The sequence below is a fragment of the Drosophila ananassae genome, unplaced genomic scaffold (genome assembly GCF_017639315.1).
Source record: "Drosophila ananassae strain 14024-0371.13 unplaced genomic scaffold, ASM1763931v2 tig00000130, whole genome shotgun sequence".
NCBI classification, from domain to species: Eukaryota; Metazoa; Arthropoda; class Insecta; order Diptera; family Drosophilidae; genus Drosophila; species Drosophila ananassae.
The window spans coordinates 289,057-294,963 of NW_025319126.1; the positions used below are offsets into that span (position 1 = coordinate 289,057).

Genomic DNA, 5,907 nt, shown 5'->3' on the forward strand with positions numbered 1-5,907 from the left:
CAGCCAGCACTTACTAACACGCGTTAATTTTTACGTTCGTAGTAGAAGGACTAGAAACTTTCGTCCTCTACTCCTCAGCCATTGTAGTTCGACATATGCCCAACACGATCCACTCAGGGCATTATGTTCGGACTACAATGGTCTCTACCACATCTTGTCACTTTGCTCCACTAACAATCTTAAATCGCTCATATTAACCGCATATTGCTGCCTCTGCCACTTCCCACTTTTGGAGTGGAGGTTCACTGTTCTCGTCCATGGTGGACACAAACCCATTCATAGGTCGGGTCGAAAAGTTTCAGCGGTTGCGGTCCTGACTCGTGATTCTGCCTTGGAGACTGATTGATCGTCTCACGAACAAAAATTATGACGTCGCATTGGAGTTGCTAGGCAGCAGAACGAAGCACAACAAGTGCTGTTGCAGAAAGTGGACGATGCCACGCAGTCTAAGTGGAAGGAAAGGCAAGCTGACTCGGATTCCTTGGATTCCATTCCAACGCGGGAGTCTATCGCAAATTCCGTGAGAGGAGATGCCGGATTCTGAAGAGCTTGGATTTGATGACGACATCACTTGCACCAAACTTTGCGGTAGGACGGCGTAGTCATTCTCATCCAGATAAATCCTGCCCAAGGTTTTTAAGCCATAAGTGCCATGGATCCGGGCACTTTGCAATGCAGGCATCATAGTCTGCAGCATTTGGTTGGCAATTCACCAGCTCAAGGCCAACACCCCTCTCCCGAGGTTTCCACATCTAGCGACGCTGTTTTTCGTTCAGCGCCCGCCGCCGTCAATTCTCTCGTCGCTAAGGATCGTTTTGGTCATGTGGTGTTGCTAGCCACTGCCAATATTCTGGTTACGAACCGCTCCGGAGTTCTACTGCCCTGACGAGCGCTGCTCGATTCTAGCTCGCAGGTGCATCTAGTCACTTGAACGTTGACGGACCAGTTGCAGCTGCGGAAGATATGGTCTCCGGTGACTGTATCCGGTATAGGTTACGCAGGGTTTTTTGCGCAAGTCAGCTTGCAATCCCAATGCTCTGACTACTCGGCGCAATTAACTGCGATCGTACATCGTACTCCAACATCACTGACTTTCAGCCACATTTGGACATTGAACGTCAGCTCTTGGAAAATTCCCGCTAATGTAAACCTAGCGGATCTTCATTTTCACCATCCTTAGCCAGTTGATTTGCTAATTGAAGCTGGACTATTTTACGAGCAAACGGGGCAGATTCATCTGCCTTCTGGTTTGCTTTCAATCCAAAAAACTCGGCTCGGTTGGATTATTTGGGGAGGCGGACGTCCTGACGACGGTAAGGTCCTTATGACAGCTGAGAAGTCAGAGTGGCTAGTCCATATTATTCAGTATTACCCAGCGGCGTACGGAGCTATAAGGCGGGCAGTCAACAACTTGTGCCTGCTGCCCCTTCATGACGCTGTTGAAAGCTCATCTTCCAACGGGGGGAGTATGTCGGGTCAAGCAGCCGCCCGAAAGTTTGGCCAATAATTTATTAAATTTGTTTATCTTTTCTTTATCTTTGTCTCTATTCACGTCGCCTGCATCACGCCCCACCTGCATCTGCCGTCAGGCGAATTCGATGCCTTGCTCTCTCGCGGTATCTCTATTATTCAGTCACATACATACATCATTTAAATAAATTGTAATCATACATAGAAATCTAAAGGTCCTGGTTTTTTATTACAGCCTAGATTTGGAACATTAAATAAAGCTCCCGAAAATGCTCGGTAAATGAACACAGGTTAAGTAACACAATTAAATGGAAACACTATGAGGATTTAAATAAAGGCAAGCAAATTATTCACTATAAATCAAAATACAAAAAGAAACAGAAAAATAACAAGAGTAAATACTATACCGGAGCTAGCGATCTCGGCGTCTTGCCATATTGTGAAAGAACTCCTGCGGATGTTTTTCCGATTTGGGCCTTTCATGGCTGCGCAGAATCTGCCCTACAGTTCTCTTTTCGGCGTGAGATTACCTGTTTTGGACAAGTTTCTAGCCCTCCAGGTTCACTACCCTCTCCCGCACCGGTAGGAGGCATCAAGGCACTTGCTAAAAATACGCTAAGGAATAATCGTGGGCTGCTATCCTCACATAAGTAAGGTTGAAAAGCTGCGGAGGTTGCGGACTTGTCTTCGGGACTCAGCCTTAGATGCAGTTCGTTCCTTCGAAATCTCCAAGTAGAATTATGTCATACTTGGAATTATGTCATTATGCCCACTTGGCTGAAGGTGGAATTTTGACCTTCTTCCCACTTGACCTAATCGACTACTTGGGAGTCGATGGCTGAATTTTTGAAGCAGCGATTTTAGAGTACTGCAGGCTATGGATGCAGCCATGGACGCCTACGCGGCGGGTACTCATATGGGAAGACGTGGAGTTGCAAATAATAGTAGATCGTCCTTTACCATTACTAATTCTCATTCCCCTGCCTGTATATTATGTGGTGGGTGGTCCCACGTAGTGTCTGCATATTATGGAAAGCTAAATCACATATTTCACAGTGGTATCTATTTATACACATTTTTTTATTTTCTCCGAGGTTTATGAGGTGCAGGGCCAAGTAGAAGCTTAAGAATGGAGCATGTAAAAATGTCTTCGGACTTTGTGTTCTAAGCGTGAACTGGGAAGACTTGGATTTTTACGGTTTCTGGTTTGATTGCGCTTTTGGGACTAGACGCTAGACTAGACTAGACGCTCTTCTGAATCCATGTTTTCAGGTGTCTAGTCGTTATTTGAATAAAATATTATCTATTTCGTGATGATTGCAATTAATCTGGTTGTTTTTGTACAGGTGTCACAAAGGTGAAAAGACCTTATTTCTTGTCTGTTAAATTGAGTTCTATCTAAGCTATTGAACTTCCTATTTCTCCATTTTTCCACTTGCCTGCTCGTCCCAAATAAAAATCAATTAAAAATTTATTAAATTTGATTTCGGAGGTAAATAATTTTAGAGCACCTTATACATAATTTGTGCCGACCAAGATAAACCAAACGGATTGTCTTTTATTTATTTTTTATTTTTTATTTTTTTATTTTATTTTATTTCACACAAGAAAACATTTATATTTTCTTATTCAATTTTTTATATTATTTATTTTACTTTATGTAATTCATCAAGATGAGCAATCACATCCAGATATTCCGTTTAGTTCTTCCGAAATATTTCGTATTTTTATTGGCTCTGAATTGGGTAATCTAATGAGCTCCGAGGTTTCCTCGCTCTTGTCATAATCTGAGCAGTTACGACTCTGACATCCTTCTTTCCTCATTTTCTTTTTCATTTATTTTTTGTATTAAGGCTTAGTTTTACGAACCAATCGTTAATCCACTCTAGGATTCAAAATCGCTTAGCAAAAACACAAAAAAAAGGGGGGGAATATATTTTGGGTATTTCTAAAATAAATCATATTATTTTCTTAAATTTATTTCCTTTACTTATTTTAATGTTCAATCGCTGAACATCCAATTATTCCCCTTGAGATCTTCAGAGATATTTTTATTTTACAACAACTACGTGCCATGTCTTTCGGTTTTCAGCAGATACGATTCTGTCATCACATTTTGATTATCTGATATATATATATTATCTAGCAATCGCCCTAGGAGTAAGATATCTGGCCGATCTGCCTTGTTTTCTTCTTTTTTATTTTTCCAAAGCAATCAAAACATTTGTTATTTTATTTAGTTTCCTTATTTTTTATTTATTTTTATTTTTTCTCCAAGTTGGTCCTTAACTGATCGCCAAAAGAATGATGGTTGGGACCCTCCTAATTTTCAAATACTACTTTAAAAACTTTAAGGCGGTAAGGTAAGCCTTAAGGTAGAGTAAGGCGGAGTAAGGGGGAGTAACCCATAAAGCCTACCTTTTAGAGGCGGCAACCCAAGCGCATACGGTGCGGATACTCGCTAGATGTCCGGGGCTATTTATTTGAGAGGAGGAACCCTGAGGAGGGCCCTGCTATGGAATCTTCGGTTTATTACAAGACAAAACCCTGGCCTTACTGCACGAACAATCGTGGGCTGCAATCCTCACACAAGTAAGATGGAAAAGCTGCAGAGGTTGCTATCTTGTCTAAGCGACTCAGCCTTAGAAGCAGTTCGTTCCTTGGAAATCTCCGAAGAGAATTCATCATTGTCCATGTGCTCCAAGGAATGGACCCAGCTACCCAGGCCAAGTGGGAGGAACATATTTTTGCACTTTCAACATATTTTGTGTGCCACTGTGTGCTTGTGTGCCGTGAAAATATCCGTCTGCTTCAACGTATATGATTATTTTACAAGCCTTATAAATTTAAGGAACAGTATGTACAGTTAGTTACTCAAGAGTAGCTCGGTCCCATTTCACCGTGCATATCGCAGAATGTTATAGGAGTTATATTCGCCGCTGCCGGATTCAGTTTACTCAGGATCCGAAGCAGTTTTATAACTTTGTAAACACTAAGCGTAAAAATGTATCTTTCCGCCCACTGCACTGTGGTCCCAAATCCCGATTTGGTGGCATAAAGTCCCAAATTTCATGGAAGAAAATCTGAATTTTTTTTTTATATATTTAAACTAGATACCCTAGATAGAAAGTATCAATAAATATTTTTGTCAAAAATGCAACCTTGCAATTTTTACAGATGTTTAAAGTCAGGTGATTGAGCAGCTGATTTTTGTGACAAAATTGGCGGGAAATATTTAATAACTTTGAGAGCTTGGCAAATCTAAACCAAACAATATTTTTCTATTATTTAAAATGGATATTGAAGTTGGAGGTATGTAAATTACGAATAATAAACACAATTTGTGTGGTAATTTGTTTAACGTTATATAATTGTACTGTTTTGTGTTGTCCAAGGAAATCAAAAAGCTGACAAAAGTGTTCGTCTTCTATAGAGGAAAAAAGGTGTTGTGCGTATTTGTGCGTTATTTAATGTATGTTAAACAATAGTAGACACTTTATATTAAATTTTAATAATAGTTTCGTTTGCGGCTTTTTGCGGCTTTTCCGATGCTATAATTATTTAGATGTGCTTGAATTCTGTCACGCCACGTTGCTGGACGTGTGGATGGACAGCGGGCGCCACTCTTCCGCGCTGACTGAATTTGTATTTGGTCAAATAGATCAATGTACACTAAGCGACGACAAAAGGAGTGAAATAAATAAAAAAAATAAGAAGTTTTGAAATTTTTGTTACGTCAAACCTGCAAAAGTGCAGTCGGAATATGCGAACATTCAGAGAAAAGCATTCACAGTGGCTATTAAAGTCTCTTAAAATACATTTGGAAAATCACTCGGAGATGGAACATTTAAAGAAGGGAAGACCAAAACTGACTTATGATGAAGGAGGATCGCGCCTTAAAAGAAAACTTGCTGGTGAAGTAGCGCTTAAGAATGAAAATGATACGCAACTTTTGATACACGCAGCTTCAATATCAGCAAGGAAATCAAGTGAACATAGTGTTGCATTTTTACTTGCAAATTGTAATAGGTCTGAAGCACAGGCAACTGAAGCTAAAAGAAAGCTTCATACAGCAGAACCAATACCTCTTACAATAAATGAGGCTTTGGAATTTTTCATAGACAATTCATTAAGCAAACAATTGTACAAAGAAATTCGTCAAATAAGCAAACTGCATAATTGCGACATATACCCCAACTACAAAAAAGTTCTGGAAGCTAAATTACAGTTGAGACCTGTGGGGATAACAGCGACAGAAACATTTGCAAAGGTTGCTTTACAGGATTTATTAAATCATACTGCGAGCCGAATTGTATTGATGCAGGAGGAACTATTTGCAAATTTGGAAACTGTGTCAAGCCTTAAATTAATTGTAAGTTACGGATTTGATGGATCATCTGGACAGAGTATGTACAAACAAAGATTTGAATGTAACGA

General features: G+C 40.1%; 1 long non-coding RNA gene across 1 annotated transcript; it reads left to right on the forward strand.

Moving 5' to 3' along the window:
* Positions 1–4,617: 4,617 nt before the first annotated feature.
* LOC116656499 lies at positions 4,618–5,311 on the forward strand. The gene is made up of 2 exons (XR_004311431.2): positions 4,618–4,782; positions 5,036–5,311. It is a non-coding gene; the product is annotated as an uncharacterized LOC116656499 (long non-coding RNA).
* Positions 5,312–5,907: the final 596 nt, after the last annotated feature.